Below are 17,683 nucleotides of genomic sequence, written 5' to 3'. Positions count from 1 at the left end.
CTACCATGGAATCAGTCATCAGCAAGACATCTCTCTTTGATATGCATCCTGTCTTCCTTCTCTAAACTGCTTTGCCTGGAGTTGAGTTGTTCCTTTGAGTTCTTAAGCTACTGTCTCTCAGCCAAAAACCCACTCTCCTCCCAGCTGCTTGGTGATATTGGGGCAGTGACGGACCCTGCAAATGACATTTTGACTTTGCTAGTGACTTCCTGTTGGGCTTTGCCAATGGGGGCACTAGAGGAAGACTTAGAGGCTGGAGAAGAGAGGACTTGCTCTTTTGTGTATACCTTCTGTTCTGATTTTGCTTCTTCTTGTTTGTTTGTTTCCCTGTCAATGTCACTGTAGTACCCTCAGACACACCAGCATTGTTAATCAGCCAGGCTAGATAATTTTCAGCCCCATCTTCTCACTCTGCAAGGTCCCAGTTACTACCTCTGTGATACCTCAGTGCAGGGGTTGGTCTTTTTTTTAAAGGGCCACATAGTAAATATTTTAGTCTTGTAAGCCATATGACCTTTGTTGCAACTATGCACCTCTGGTCTCTTAGTCATAAACAATACATAGACAAATGGGCAGGGCTGTGTTCCAATAAAACTTTATTTACAAAAACAGCTCACCCCTGCCTTAGTGTTCTCTGTTTGCATTTCAATTCTTCAATACCTAGTTAACGTTTACATACACACACACACACACACACACACACACACACACAATTTTTGTTAAAATAACTAGTATGGTTCAGAAACCACAGTAGGAAATTTACAAAGTGCCAGACTAACCATCTTATCATTGGAACCTCACTCCCCGTGAGGTATGGATTGTGATAACAACAATAAAAGTCCCCTGACTGGACCCTTTAACAACAATAAAAGTCCCCTGCCTGGACCCTTACTCAGAAATCAGAATCACAATCATGGTTCACATCTGTCTTACTGAATAAGTCATTTAATGTACTTGCTACTTTTTGTTCTTCAGGCCCAAAGAGCAAAGTGTCATTAATGTAGTGGACCAGTGCAATGTTTTGTACAACGAAAAGATCATCAAGAATCTCCGAAGACTATACTGTGGCCAAAAGCAGAAGAGGTAGCATAGTCTTGAGGCAAGGCTGTGAATGTGTACTGTTGGCTCTCATAGGTAAAAGCAAACTGCTTCTTATAGTCCTTACAACTTGATCTAGAAAAAATAAAGTATCTGCCAGGTCAATAGCTGCATTTGAGGTGTCAGAGAGCTTGTTGATTTGCTTAAGTAAAGATAGCATGTCAAGAATAGGGGCTGCAATTCACTTCACCACCTGACTGGGTTTATAGTAATCCACAGCCATTCTCCAAGAACCATCTGCCTCTACATGGCCAAACAGGAAAATTAAATGGGAGATCATTGTATTTACCACCTCTGCATCTTTCAAGTCTTTGAGGATGGCACTCATCCTCAAAGGCACCTAAAAATGCTATCCTGGCTAGGAGGGAAATTATCTGGGGATTCCACTTGGGTCTTACTACTATAATAGATTTTACTCTATGAATCTTTCCCATTGCCAAGAAACTTGGAAAACAGCTATAGAGTGTGTCTGCAGGCCTATGGGGTCCACTGTGATTTGAAATTGGGTCAAAATTCCACTTATTATTTGACTTCTGTAAAGAAATCAGGCAAGAGGCTATGACTCCATAGTGATAGTTTGAGGCCATCAGATATGGAGTTTTTCTATTAAGTAGGTAGATCAAATAATGTTTTGATACATTGCTCATCTATTTCATGCCTAATGACATCATAATGAATAAGCCATTGCTAAAGATTCCCTGAGAGTCAAAACATTGTAATTACCACTTCTTTTCTTCTAGAAAACATGGTAAATATGCCCATCTTGTCTTCAGGGGATAAATGCTGTCACATGTCCTCATCCTCACTGATATCTCCCATCTGGCATCTCCCCCGGCATCTCCACCACCCTGCCTGGCCCATTCAGAGCAGCCACCATGGAGATTTTTAAGGATGCGGGTGCTCCCTTCTTAGGATATTTCTCAATGCATAAGTGAACAGAGCATCTGTCAGCCCCTCTGAGGGCATGTTATGGGCTGGGGGATGTGATGGTGCATGTCATTCATGGTAAAGCCACTCCAACATCCCTATCTCCCTAAGCCTTTGGATATTTTCCCTTACATCGTGCAATGAACATTCTCTTATCCCACTCTTATTAAATGAGGGCTGCCACTGAGACCAAGTGTGGTTATCAACCAAGTAATCAGAGCCACTTCCAGCCTTACGAACTTACCATGAAATTCAGAATTCCTAGTAAGTGCACCCATATCAATACCTTTACCATGAGGCAGTGTTATATTGCTGACCTCTTTAGTCTAACACTCTTATCGTCTATTCATACACATATTTTGCAGGTTTCTGCCAATGTAAATTAGCAAGATCTTTCTAATGTTTTGGTGTATATGCTATTTCCTCTTAGGGGGCACTTTGTGCTGGTCCCCCTGCAATAGGCTGACACCTGACCCTAGATTAGTAGCAGCAAAGGTGGAGTCTAGGTAGCTCCTTTCAAGGCAGCCTTCTAATGACCTTGTAAGGAGATATGGGAGGGAGGCTGCTTCTACTTGGTTCCTTTTCCATTAAAAAAAAATATGGTTTTCAATGCCCACTATGAAGGCAGGTACTTAATAGGTTTATAATAGATACTTTATAGATGAATGAATAAACAACATTTTTTTTTCTTTGAGACAGAGTCTCACTCTGTCGCTCAGGCTGGAGTGCAGTGGTGCGATCTCTGCTCACTGCAAGCTCTGCCATTCTCCTGCCTCAGCCTCCCGAGTAGCTGGGACTACAGGCATCTGCCACCATGCCTGGCTAATTTTTTTGTATTTTTAGTAGAGTCAGGGTTTCACCATGTTAGCCAGGATGGTCTCGATAAGGATAAGGGCCAAGCATTTGAAATTCTATTTTTTAATTTATAATAAAATAACTTCCAAAATTCAGTCTTTCCCCCCAGTTAAACCTCATTTAAACAGAACACCTGTCTACCTCCTAAGACGCTCCTACTCTGGCTCAGTGGGAAGCCCCTACCGACCAGGCTGGGGTCTGATCTCCTCAAGTCTCCACATCTGGAAACACGATCCCTTGTACCTAATAGGTGCTCAGTAAATGTCGGCTGAGTGAATGAATGTGGGGATTTTGCCTCCAGAGGGCTTTTCCAGAGCCACCGGTATCAGCTGGGCACTGGTCACACCTCATCTTCCTTCTCTGGGTTGCACTCAAAGAGATAAACTGATCTTACTTTCCTGGTGAAAATCCTCTTCCACTCATAAACTGATACCATTCTAGTGAGCAACAGCTAGCCAACTGTGAGTGTGGTGGGTTCCCGCTGTCAGATCTCAGGGCTGAATGCAAACCCAGCCTTGCCTCAATGGCCCTCTTGGTACCCTCATCCTCTCCAGGGAAGCAACTCCTTCCCAGGCACCCTCTATAACTCAGTGACAGCATAGATGATTGGTTGAGGCCTTAGCATGGGTACTACGGTCAACATCACTGGTGCCCACCTGACAGTCCCTCCTCGCCTTCCATCCTGACTCAACCCCTGTGTGGTCCAAGCACTTGGGAGCCACGAGTTTCAGACCACAGGCTCTGCCCTAGCCCTCGGACATGAATCTTGATGGATCCAAGCCAGGAGTTCTCAACTTTGTCAGACCCATGACCTCTTCCAAAGAAGAATTGTGCTTAATGATCTCTTTACTGCCCTGAAATGAAAGTCATAAATAATTAACCTATAACATCATACACCTACTTAAAAACTCATTACAATGCCCTAAGTGGACTATAAAAAGAAATAAAAGGACAATAATTTTTAATAAAATAGTAACTTGTAATAAATTAAATCACATTTCAATAGGCAAATGAACAGACACAGACACAGGCACACACAGAGATATAACCAATAGTTAGATCCTAGCCAACATCTACAGAAGAAGTTTGGATGGAAGAGAAGATCAGGAGTCGCGCTACAACAGAAGGGCAGAAAAATAAAGACACTTGAATATAAATATTATATTCAGTGTACGGTAAAATCTTACAAAAATATCTTGTTTTGATATTAAGTTGATATCGGTTCTAGATTAAGATGATTAAATGGCTCTTCACGCAAGAGCGACCAGAGGGGGACTGAAATTTGTGTGGGAAACAGGACAGTCTGTCTTATGTGGACTGTCCTGCACCTTGGAGGCATCCAGCATTCCCAGCCCCACCCAGCTGAATGCCAGCAATGTCACCAGTCATTGAGCCAAGCCACCCCCGCATTTCCATACATCCTCAGAGGCCGTACCTCTCTGGTGAAAAAGCACAGCCAAACCATAATAATTCCACTTCCTCTGCCAGCACCAGGCCTAACAAGGTGCTTGGGATGCAATTTTGGCCAAAGTTACAGGTGATCCAATCTGCTGGGGGCTTCTGGGAAAGGGTTCCAGGCTCTTATAAAGAGGCACTAGGAAGAGACACGTTCTTTCTTTTGCTTTGACCTCTTGCGTGAGGGTGGGACGCCTGGAGCTGTGGCGCAATCCTACGAGCTTCAGAGTGCAAGCCTGAGGGTCAGGCCAATGTGGAGAGCACAGTGGGAAGTTGAAAAGAATCAGGGTCCCTGGTGATCCCCACCTCTGCACCAGCCAAACCAGAAGTGTTGGAAGTCCACTGGATTTCTTGACTCATGGAGACATAAGACATTGTCACTATGATGTAAGAACAATAGGATACTTATTGTGGATTTCTCTGCTGCTTGAAGCCAAAAGCATCCCACCTGTGACAGGTAGAGTCTTTTTGCTTATTAACATAATCCCTTCTACTTGATGAGCAAAACCTTTGAAATGTACAAATGCCAGACTAACCATCTTATCACTGGAACCTCACTCCCTGTGAGGTGTGGATTATGATCCCCATGTACAGACAGGAGCACTGAGACCAAGGAAGAGGGGAAGTGATTTGCCCAGTGCCAGGCCCTGTGTTGCCCCAGGGCAGTGCTCCTCCTCTCCCCCACTGCACCCAGGAAGCCTTTGCTATTCTGTGATCTGATGCCTCTTTGGGGCTCCATGCCCTAAATATCCACCCCACCCTCATCACCATTTCACATTCTCATTTTTGGGGTGGCATCCCTGGATTGAAGAACTGCGACTCTCGGCATTTCCTACTAAAATATGCATATCTCATCTTAAAAGAACTAATACATATTCATTAGCACAAATAAATTCTTCATTAGTTCTCAGATATGGCAGGCTTTGAAAGAAATAAGACGTGAGACGGGTGAGTTTTGAGCTGAGTTCATTCATCGTGCCAGGGTGAGCTTTCATTTACTCATTCACTCAATGAATATTTAGGAGGCACATCCTATGTGCTGGACACTGGGCTATGTCCTGGAGCCACAGCCTCCTACTCTCCATGGTTGCTGCCCTCATGGAGCTGGCCTTCTAGTGGGATGGCACAGTCAAAACCATGAGCAAGATAATCACAGATTTGAGAAAACCCAAGGAGGAACTTGTACAGCCTGATGGAATCAAATGTGACTCCACAGGAGACAGGGACTCCCTTAGTCAGGGCGGTCAGTGAGGGTCCCCTGGTGGAGGAGACATGTGAGCTAAGACCCAGAGGATGAGGAAGCCAGCCATGACAAGATCTGGAGGGAGAGCATTTTAAGCCCAGCAAGTGCAAAGGCCCTGAGGTGGGCATGTGCTTGATGCCAAGTGAGCAGGGGAGGGAGGTGTGCAGCGAAGGTAAGGGCCAGATCACATAGGATCTTGGATCTTATTTCAAGAGCAATGGGAGGTCATTGAAGACTGTAGATGAGAGAGTGGCATCATCTCTGTTGCACTTTATAATGCTCACTCTGGTGGCTGGAAGAACGGATCATGGAGGCAGGCACAGATTGGGGAGGCCCCATAGGAGGCTGTCTCAGTCCAGCAGCTTGGACTAGGGGGTCATGGACAAGGTGTGAGCCGTGGATGGAGCTTGGAGGGCGTGCTGTCCACGGGCTGGGGTCCAGGATACAAGGTACAATCTGCACTGCACAGGACTGTCTTGAGGGTGTAGGCATTGGGGCTGGGAAGGCCCACAATGGGACACACCCTGCTCCCACTGCAGCATGGGACTGTGAGTGTGGCCCCTTGTGCCCGAGAAGCCTGGCATGAGGGAAGGGTGACAGTATGCAGAGTGGGCAGCAGGATCGAAAGAGGCCAGAGAGAAACCCTGAGTCCTTACTCTAGCGGGGACTGGAAACTCAGGAGGGCACTGTCAGATCAGGCAGAGGACCCGGTGACCCAGGGCCAGACCGGACTGTGTGCCCTGGAATGTTCTGTGCCCCGATGCCACTTCCTAGATGTGCAGGATGGACACTCAAGAGTTCACTCAAAAGCAGCAGGACTAAGGAACATTCCTCCACCCAGTCTCTGTGAACACCCCTGCTCTCAGGGCAGATCCTGGGTCCTGGATTCTGTGCCCAGTTTGTGGGTTTTTTTTTTTTTTTTTTTAGACGGAGTCTTGCCAGGCTGGAGTGCAGTGGCGCGATCTCAGCTCCTTGCAACCTCCACCTCCCGGGTTTAAGCAATTCTCATGCCTCAGCCACCCACGTAGCTGAGATTACAGGTGTGTGCCACCACTGCCGGCTAGTTTTTATATTCTTAGTAGAGATGGGGTTTCACCATGTTGGCCAGGCTAGTCTGGAATGCCTCACCTCAAGTGATCCACCTGCCTCAGCCTCCCAAGGTGCTGGGATTACAGGTGTGAGCCACCGCACCTGGCCATACGATGCATAATCTATATGATGACTGTGTGTGTGTTTACTCTCCAGTTAAGAGGGGAGGGAATAATAATAACAGTTGGCACTCACTGTGCATTTACAATGCGGGAGGCATTTGCTAAGCACTTGAACCAGCTGATTGCTCCAAGCCCCAAAATAACCCTGGGAGGGAGGTACTTTCATTTACTCCCCTTTGACAGGTGAGAAAACAGGCTCAGAGTGGTCACGTCCAAGAACACACAGCCGGCAAGTGGCAGAGCTGGAACCTGAGCCGAGGCCCATCTGGCTCCTCATTCTGGGATCAGGCTGAAGCCACTGTGGGGCATCAGTGGTGACACTGAGGGCTGGGGCAGGTGTGCAGGGAACAGTGGCCCAGCAGCTGTAGGCTCTGTGACCTCTGCCACATCCAGCCCTCAGAGCGCCTGTTCAGGGTCAGAACCCAGCATAGACTTTAATCCTGCGGTTCTGGCGGCTGGAGGGGAAGGGACGCCCATGGGCAGAGGTTCTGTGGAATCGGCAGAACCCTTCCCCACCCCACCCTCAGCCACAGGCTTCATCCTCTCATCTCCCAGCTTTGTCTGGAATGGTCTCCTCTTCTGAGTAAACCCTACTGATTCTGCCTAATTAGCTCTTCATATGAAATCCCCAGTTACTCTGGGAGCAGCCTCCGCGCCGGGTCTCCCTGGAGCACAGAGGTGGAGATGCAGGCGAACACACCTGTCTGTAAACTGAATGGATGCAATTGGTCCCCAGGGCCTGAGCCTAACACGGGCCCTGTGCCTCACTTTCCCAGAAGGCCTGGGTTCCTAAATGTGGGAGTCACCTCAAATGAGGCTGCATCTAGAGTCTCAGATAAACGAGGGCTGTGAGGACCCAGTAGCCCCCTTGGGGCAGTCACCCACAGCCTGGCGCTGATCCAAGGCTTTGCCTGCCCCTCCAACCCCCACACCAGGAAGACGCTGTTAGGAGCCCATGCTGCAGATGGGGAAACCGAGACACAGAAGAATCGAGTGACTTGCCCAGGAATCCAAGCCCAGGAATCCGGAGCCAGGGAGTCTGGCCAAAAAGCTCAGGCACTGAACCACAAGCCCTAATTCCCATCTTCACAGCCCCGTCCTTCCCATCCTCACGCCCAGATGCACCTGGGATGAACGGACTTCGACAAAGTCAACGTAGTTCTTTTTTCTGAACAGCACCACGATAAAGATTTTGTTTGTTCCTTCAACATTTCAGCCAGCCCGTGGTTTCCATAGCCCTGTCTTGGCATTCCTTCACTTTTAATACACCAGGAGCCCCAAGAGGGAAGCCCCCTGGGTCTTTCCTTGGTGATCTGCTTCTGCCAGCAGCCAGTGGGGCTGTGGGTGGGGACCGAGGACCTGTGAGAGGACAAATCCTGGCTCAGAGGCTCCTTGACTGCATGCCCCTCAGGGAGTGCCTTCCCCCTTCAGCTCCTTCAGCTCCACAGTGGGAGGGTGGCGACAACAACGGTGCCCCCCTAGGGCTCTCTTGAGGATTCAGTGAGGTGATGTGCACAGCCTGCAACACACAGTAGGGGTTCAATCAGCCCCAAGCATCAGTGTCCCTGCAGTCCCTGTGGGGCACTGGGATCTGCCTCACCTGTTAATCAGGAGGAGGAAGGTGAGGCTTTCCCGTTCTGAGTCAGGGTCTCACTCTGTCACCCAGGCTGGAGTGGAGTAGTGGCTTGATCACGGCTCACTGCAGCCTTGACCTCCCTAGGCTTGGGTGATCCTCCCACCTCAGCCTGGGACCACAGGCTTGCACCACCACCCCACCAGGCTAATTTTTTTCCGTATTTTTTATAGAGATAGGGTCTCACTATGTTACCCAGGCTGGTCTCAAACTCCTGTGCTCAAGCAATCCTCCAGCCTCAGCATCCCAAAGTGCTGGGATGACAGGCGTGAGTCATGGCATCTGGCCCAAGACTTTCATCAATGCCCTTTCTGGCTCAGACATTCTGAGCCACCACCATTGGGTAGTGTCAGACCTTGTGAGCCTCTGCCATCCAGACAGACCCAGATGGAGCAGAGGAGGGTGCATGGGTGAGGGAGGGTGTTCCCAGTCCCTTTTTATGGCCAAGACTCTGCAGACAGAACATGGATCTGGCTTGGCTAGGACACAGATGTGACAGCCCTCATGTCCCCCCAGCCTCAGTGCCCCAGGACCCCCGGCCCTCTTCCTGACAGCAGGGGGTGTGAGGGATGGAGGGTAGCCCTGCATCCCACACCCAGGCCCCCTCCCCTCCCCTGATGTCGGGCAGCCCCAGGTCCATCGTCCTCCAATGTCGGCCACGCACCATGAAAACAGGTCCCACCCACAGCGGCCATTCCTGTGCTCTTTTTCAAGAGCTGTTTGGGCCAAAAGCCAGCAAACAGAAACGCAAGTCTGTGCGCCCTGCAGGGCTGGCCCCCCTCCAGCTCTTCATCTATGACCCTCCTGTCCCTGGAGCAGCTCATCTCAGCCCTGCCAGTGTCTGGAAAGTGCCCATCATCACCTGCAGCTCTAGGAGGGCTCTGGCGAAGCACAAATCGGGACCTGAGAGCATCTCCCGTTACCCATCAGCCCCGTGGCGGTGATGCGTGTCCAGCAGGCAGCAGAGCCACTGGGAGGGGCACAGGGTGGGTTGGCTGTGATTAGAGGAGGATATGGCCGAAAGGATCTGGAGGTAGAAGCCAGGGCAGCAGGGCCAGCTGCAGGGTGAGGGTGCTTGGACAGCCCCGCATGGGTAACTGGGGCTGGGAAGTGCTGGAGGGGAAACATTGCAGGAAGCAGGAGGACAGGGCAGCGCCCACCCCACATGCTGGGCAGAGGCTGGCTAGGGACCCGCCCTGGGAGTGGATGGACTTGGATCCTGGGCCCCTCTGCTGAGACCCTCAGGACTTCTGGATGGGAAAACAGAAAAGCACAGGGCCGCTGCAGTGACCCAGGGAGAGGAGCTGCGCCAAGTCACCCTCACGCACCCAAGGACCTGCCCCTGGGCCACACCCCAGACAGAGCCCTGGGCTCAGGGTCTGGAGCCACATGGCCTGGGCTCAAATCCAGCCACTGTCCTTGTGAGCAAACTCTGGCTGCAATAATGGGAGGTGCAGCCGGTGAAGGCGCTGGCAACGGAGGCATTTCCTTAGCCCCTTAGGAGAACTGTGGAGGTGGGAGGGCCATGGCTGGGCAGGGGCTCCAGAGTCACCAAGCCACTGTCCAGGCTCCTCTGGCTCTTCCCCAGAAGAGCCATGTGGTCACCAAAGCATCCCTCATGGTCACACGTTGTCACGGCCCCCACGTCCATTCATTCACTTATTCAGTCATTATTTATTTGGGGATAACCAGGTGCCCAGCACTGCCCCAGACCCCGAGTGGGGGCCCATGAGGGAGACAGAGCCGCCGTAGAGCTGCTGTTCTGGTTGGGCAAGAGGAACAGCAAACCAAATAGCTTGGTGTACCAGGCAGTGTACCAGAGAGAAACTAAACCAGGAAGAGGTGGGGGCCCAGGGCCTGGGGAGGGTTGCATTTTAGACACGGGTGTCAGGGAAGGCCTCATGGAGATAGAGACTTATGAACAGAGACCTGGGGGACAGAGGGATCCATGGCGGTTTCTGGAGAAGAGCGTTCCCTCCACAGGGAGCAGCTCGTGCAGAGGCCTGAGATGGAGCTGCTGGGGAGGTCGAGGGCCCATGAGACCAGAGTGGCTGGGACAGTGAGTGGAGGGGAGAGATGCAGGGGAGGGGGCGGGGAGGGGCAAGGGTCAGTGGGGCCCTGTGGGGCGTGATGGGGTCTTGGCCTTTGACTCAGTGTGAGATGGGAAGTCCCTGGAGGGCTCGGAGCAGAGGAGGGACATGGCCTGACTTGGATTCGAGCAGGACCCTTGGGCTGCATGTCAGAGTGAGGGTGGGCCTGGGATACCAAGGAGAAGACCAGACTATTCCAGGCAAACAAGCACACGATGCTGTGTTTGGATTGGGCCGGTGGCAGTGCAGGTGGGGAGGAGGGGTCAGGTGACAATGCCCAGGGCAGGAGGGGATGAGGCTCGGGGAGAAAACATGCTCCTCATGAGCCCCCTCTCTTTACAGAGAAAAGATTTTCCCAGAATCCCCCAAGCACATCCCTTGCACCTCATTGGTCAGAAGTGTGTCAGCATCACCAATCACAGGCAGAGGGGTGGGATCACACGATTGGCTTCCATCACCGCCCAAGAACCTTCATAATTTGTGGACCCCCTTGTCAAAAATTACGAATTTCAAGATGGCAACAGCAGAACCTTAAGCCAAGCTGGGGGCCCTTATGAGTACAGCTGCCTGTGCACACACCCAAGAGGCCAGCCCTCTCTCCCTCACTCGTCCTGAGTTGGGCAGGTGGCTACCCAGGAAGAATGGGGCATCAGGCAGCAGGGGGAGGCCCAGGCAGTGGTGAAGGGACCCCTGCCCCGTGTGGCCACAGCCTCAGCAGCATGAGATCCAGGGTACATGAGTGACACGCCTGGCTTTGGCAATCCCTGCAATGGGGATGATGCCCCAGGGAGTTGCTGGAAAGTTGTGGACCAAGCACATCAAATGCTTAGCGCAGTGTCACTCCTTATTGCCTCTAGGACCGAGGTCTGCCTCCTTCCCAGCCTATTGGTGCCACACAGTTGTAACCCCAGGATTCCAGCAGAATTTCTCTTCCCCTCCCACACACAGACCAGTTCAACTGCCTGAAATTCCCATCAGTCATTTGCTTTCTCTCCAAAGCACCCTGAAGCCCCTACTTTGGAGTTCATCAGAGGCTGCTGCGGAGAATAGACAGAAATATAATTATATGTCATCATAATGCTACACATTTCATAAAAGGCAGGAGGAAAAGCACAACATACAATAGAAATAAAACGTTTTCAATTCCACTTTGCCTCTGGAGAGTGCTTCCAGCTTATTTTTGAAAGCAGTTGAGTGGCAGTCCTGGTGGGCAGGGGCGACGGTGGCTGTGGTTCACAGATGAGAAATCTGCTTGTCCTTTGCTCAGAACCACCAATGGCTTCTGGGCATAAAATCCGGGGTACACCCATCGCCTCTGTGCCTTGGTCCCCACACCTCCGATGTCCCCTCCCTGCCCCCCTCGCTCCTCTGCCAACTCACCAGGTAAGATCCCACCTCAGGGTCTTTGCAGCTGCTGTGTCTTCTGACTGGAACCATGCATCTCCGTGGATCCCTCCTCCTTGGGTCCAGCCAAGGGTCTTTCCCAGAAAGGCCTTCTGTGACCATTGATTAACATAGCTCGTATGTCTGTCCCCGTCCTCTCGCCTGCTGAATTTTCCCAATTGGCTCTTACACTGTCTGACGTATTACACACCCACATGTTTATTGGCTTCTTTGCCTGCCTCCTTCCAGCAGATCTTAAGCTCCACGAGGACTTCACACATGTTACTCTGGGCCTAGAACAGAGCCTGGCACATAGTAGGCCCTCTGTAAATATGTGTTACATGATGAAAGTGGGCCCACGTGGCCTGCTGGACCAGACCTAGAATCGCCTTTGGGTTTCTGCAAACCTCTTGCCGGCAGGATGCTGGGTGGAGACACATTCTGGACAGGGTGGGGGTCCTCAGCCCCCGGTGGCCTGCCCCATAGGCTGCGCTCTCCTTCCCAATTAGACCCAGCCTCCAGCGACTCAGACCCAGCCCCATGGAAGAACATTCTCTTGGGGAAAATTTGGCTCCATCTTGACTTCCTGTAAGGGGTCTGAGGCTCCAAGGAGGGTGGCAGCTCAGCTTTCGGTCACCAGTGATGGAAACAAATAGAGCAGAAAAGCTTCCAGGGAGGCTGGGTCAGGGCCAGGTCTGTCCCACCCAGGGAAGGCAGAGAGACAGGATCGCAGGCTTTCCAAAACCTGAAGATTCCACCAACATGAACCCCTCACACGAAGGGGAGCTGCTTCGTGATCAGGATCTTTCTGCCTTGGCCACACATTTGCTGATTCAGTTCACTAAAGTCACCAAGGGTTGACTGAGCACCTCCTCCTGTGTTTCAGGTGCTGTGCTAAGAGCTGGGGACACAGCTGTGAACAGGCAGGCCCTGCCCCTGCTCTCACCAAACCTGCAGCCTGACCGGAGTAGATCAGCCCTACATGAGTTAACAAACACAAAAGAAAGCCAGATACAGACTGGGATCTGTGCCACGGCAGAAGGAAAGAGCATGCTGTGTTAGAGTCAGCAGTGATGCCATCTTCACCCTATCAGGAAGGCCTCTTGGAGGAGGTGGCGTTCCAGCCGAGACCTGAATGAAATGACAGGAAGTCGCGGGGCAGGAAGAGGGTTCCAGGCAGAGGAAACGGCAGGTACAAGTGCAGAGATCCTGAGATGGGAGCAGGGCACGAGCGTAGAGAGCAGAGGGGCAGAACGGCGGCCCTGGAGGCTGGCAGGCAGCGAGTGAAGGAGGCAGGTGTGGGGGGAGGATTGAAAAGGCCAGAACCCCCACGTGGCTGTCCCACTCAGCACCCAAGGCTCACCCAGCAGGCCACTGTGGCGTTGAAACTACTGGGGCGCTGCAGTCAGATGAGCTGGGTTCAAACCTCAAGGCTACCAGCCCCAAGGCGCCATTATTTCAAGCAGGTCATTCTATTCGTGCGTTTTCACACTGCTATAAACAACTGCCCAACACGGGTAGTTTGTTTAAAAATTTATAAAGGAAAGAGGTTTAATTGACTCACAGTTCTTCATGACTCAGGAAACTTACAATCATGGCAGAAGGCAAAAGGGAAGAAAGCCGCCTTCCTCATAGGGTGACAGGAAAGGGAATGAACGCAGCAGATATTACCATTTATAAAACCATCAGATCTCGTGAGAACTCCCTCACTATCGCGAGAACAGCATGGGGGAAACCGCCGCCATGATTCAATTACCTCCACCTGGTCTCCCTTTTGGGCTGGAACACAGCGAAACCGTATCAGTCACTTAACTCAGCCTCTGTTTTCTCATCTGTAAAATGGCACAAATAGCTGTGTCTTTGTCTTGAAGCTGCCATGGGGATGAGTAAAGGTGACTTATTGGAATTCTCTCCAGCGAGGCTGAGCCATCCTGCTTGCCACAGCCACTCGCTCGTTCATTGATTCTTCCCACCGAGGGCAACAAGTATTGATAGAGCACCTACACAAACATCAGGAATTCCAAGACGTGATTAGGTTCTGATCACTACATTGTGCAAAGAGTGAGAACCTCAACAAATGCTGATTGAGCAACACACTAACACGCCCAGTGTGGCACCCGGCACCAGCAGGTGTTCATGGCACACAGCTGGTGCTCCCAGCACACAATGAGTGCTCCTGGCATACAGCAGAGGCTCACCATACACAGCAGGTGATGCAGCACACAGCAGGTGCTCACCGTACACAGCAGGTGCTCACTGTACACAGCAGGTGTCACCACACACAGCAGGTTCTCCCGGCACACAGCAGGTGCTCACCATACACAGCAGGTGCTCACCGTACACAGCAGGTGTCGCCACACACAGCAGGTGCTCCCGGCACACAGCAGGTGCTCACCGTACACAGCAGGTGTCACCACACACAGCAGGTGCTCCCGGCACACAGCAGGTGCTCACCGTACACAGCAGGTGCTCCCGGCACACAGCAGGTGCTCACCGTACACAGCAGGTGTCACCACGCACAGCAGGTACTCCCATACAGAGCAGGTGCTCCCGGAACATGGCAGGTGCTCACCACAAAGGCAGGTGTTCAGGGCACATGGCAGGTGCTCACAGCACATGGCAGGCGTTCGTGGCACACGGAAGGTGCTCACAGCACAGCTGCTGCTGTGCTTGCTCCCCCTGCACAGGGGTCACCTTTCTTCCTACACATCTGGGGCCACCAGGCCTCAAGGATTTGCCTCTCCCATCCCTTGGCAACAGGTGTGCTGTTCCAGACACGCAGTGGGTGCGGCCCAGAACCAGGGTGGCTCTCAGCATTGAGGTCACCAGTCCCCTTCCAGTGCCTGTAGCCTCCATGTCTACAGGGAAGACTGGGGACCTGGGGACCCAGGAGGCTGCCCTGTCATGAGAGGGCCCTTCTCACTGTATTCCGATAATGGGGACGGTCACTACTAAACAAGATGGACACAAACCCCTGCCCTGGTGGCGCCTCACTGGTAGTGCAGGGTACAAACAACGGACAAGAAGCAGATGAGGCACCCTGCTGGGCAGTGGGAAATGCTACGAAGAAAAGTAAAATCATTCCTGGAGCTTATGGAAAGGAAAAAGTTTTTTTTAATTTAAAAATGTTTAAAGAAAAGTAAAATAGGGTAAGGGAGAGAGAGGGTAACAGGAATAGATGAGTGACATGGTGACATTGAGCAGACCCAAGTAAAATGAAGGAGCAAGGCAGGAAGCCGTATGGGAGAAGAGTGTCTCAGGAAAGGCACGTGCAAAGGCCCTGGGGCAGCGCCTGCGGCAAGAAGGCAGCAAAGCACCTTTCTGCTTTCCCGCTGGAGCCTGTGGTCCTTTCTGTGGACCTCTTCCACCCCTCTCCTCTCCTGCTCCCATTTCTTCCAGGTTCTGAGACCGAAGTCAGATTCTCCCCAGAGGGTCGCCATGATCCTGGGGCTGCTCTATGTCCCATCACGTGACGTTGCTACTGCAGATCTGGAACTGCATCCAGAGCTGGTATTTCTGAGCTGCTTGACTGCCAGCTGTGTGACCCTGAGTAAGTCACTTCAACTATCTGAGCTCATTTCCTCCTCTGTAAGGAGGCGCCGTTAGCACCTACCTTGAGGGGTTTGCGAGAGGATTGCATGAGACGATGCCTGCAAGCCACCCAGCAAAGGGCCCAGGAGACCCTAAGTGTTCTGTGCATGTGATTCTGAACGCCGCTGCTGGTCTTGAAGGACATCAGGGAGAGGGCTAGCCTGGCCAGAGGACGAGAAGTCCCTTTGGAGGAGTTCAGTTGCATGCCCTCATCGTAAGTGGGGAAACTGAGGTGCGTGGAGGGGCAAGGAACCTCCCTGAGGTCACACAGCATGTCAGGAGATGCTAACTTGGGCCCTGCATCCCTCTCCTAACCACCCCTGCCCCACTCCGACCCTCCAGGGAACGCTACCAGTGCCCGGAGGGAGACAGCTTCAGGCGTGGCTTTCAGCCTCCCCTGCCTGCAAACCTCGAGCTCCAGGCTTACAGTGGGAGCCTCCCAGGAGCTCTGGGCAGGAGGCCCCCAAGGCTGGGCGGGGCGCCCTGGCCCACAGCGCCACCTGGTGGCCGTCACTTCCACAAGGGTGCACCAGTGATGGTTTCTGGTCACAAGCTTCGTAAGCACCCTGGCTTTACAGTGCATAAGGGCCTTTCACATCCTTCTCCAATCAGAAGAGAGGACGGAAAAAGAGAAAAGAGAGAAGGGAAAGCCCCCCAAAAGGAAAGAATTGAAAAATCGAGTCACGCTCGCAGACATATGTTATGGGACAAAGACAAATAAAGAAAAGCTTAGAAAGAGAGAAAGAAAATGAGGGGGACGAAAGTAAGAAAGAGACAAATTTTTAAAAGTTTTTAAAAAGAGAGAGAAAAAGAGAAAATATTCATGGTAAGCCCAGCGCAGGAGAGGGATAGGGCCAGTGCCCATTGTCCAGACGATTCCAGGCCCCGCCTCCAGGCTGGCTCTGTCCCAAATACCTGCACCCAGGAGCCAGCCTTCCGTCTGAGCGCTGGAGCCCGGGGAACCGCAGCCTCTGGGCACTACGCGGTCCCCAGCACCACCTGCTGGACAGACAGGACACTACACTTATCCCGGGAAGTTCCACTTTGGGACCCTGGAGGAGACTCCTGGAACCTCCGCAAGGCAGCCAGGTGGGCGTAAAGTCTCCATTTCTCAAAGAAGAAAGCTGAGGCACCCAGAAAGACAGAGACAATCTCAGATATGGCCACTCAGCAAGTATCAGGTGTTGACAGATTCAGGAGCAGGCCAGGGTGTCTGACTTCAAACGTCCTAGTCCAGCCCCCCATGAATGAACCCAGGTGGCAGACACAGAGGTTAGAGGGGCCCGCTTGGCCACAAATGGGTGTGGCTTGTGCCCTCCGCTCTGATCACTGTGCTGACCCTGCTTTCTTCTATTAATATTTAGTCGTGATTCACCACTGCCTGGCCCAGTGCTAGAGGATGGGAGGGGTGTGGTTCCTGCTCTTACTGGTGGGGAAGGAGGACAGGAAATACATCGTTACATTTAGATAAAATCATAAAGCGGCCAACACACCCCATCGTACCTTCCACTTCCTGGGTGGCCTCTGATGCAGTCCACACCAAGGGGCCATCTCTGGGTCAGCACCGTTTGACAGGTGAAAAAACTGAGGCTCGGAGGAATTCAGGCACCTGGGCCCTGCCCTCATCCTGGAAGAGCAGAGGAGAGGCTCCGAGAGACGCCAGTGCAGGGCTGCACCTGCCCCTTGATTCTCCATTGGACGGCACAGTGACTCCGGGTCACCAGGTCCTCCCTGAGCTGACATCGCCATGGCAACTCCAGAGCTAAGGATCTGACCGTCAGAGTGTGCAGGCCAGATAAATGAGTGCTCGGGACCACACCGGCTCCAGGGAGCTGGAGAGCCGGCACCCTCCTCAAGAAGACAGCCGCTCCTCAGCTCCAGCTGACATGTAGCCAGGTGGGAATGTGGACCAGTGTGACCCGAGCTTCTGATTTTTTCTTTAATCTTTTTTTTAAGAGGCAGGGCCACACTACGTTGCCCAGGCTGGAGTGCAGTGGCTATTTACAGGTGTGATCAAAGCGCACGACAGCCTTGAACTCCTGGTCTCAAGCAATCCTCCCACCTCTACCTCCAAGTAGCTGGGACCACAGGTGCGCACCACTACACCCAGCTCAGAGCTTCTGATTTTCGAGACAAACTAAAAATCAGAATTCAGAGATGAAATTTGCTGGTTCATAAATATAATTCATTTTTTAAA

This window comes from Hylobates moloch, unplaced genomic scaffold, assembly GCF_009828535.3.
Source record: "Hylobates moloch isolate HMO894 unplaced genomic scaffold, HMol_V3 SCAFFOLD_21, whole genome shotgun sequence".
Classification (NCBI taxonomy): domain Eukaryota; kingdom Metazoa; phylum Chordata; class Mammalia; order Primates; family Hylobatidae; genus Hylobates; species Hylobates moloch.
This window is presented reverse-complemented; position numbering follows the sequence as displayed.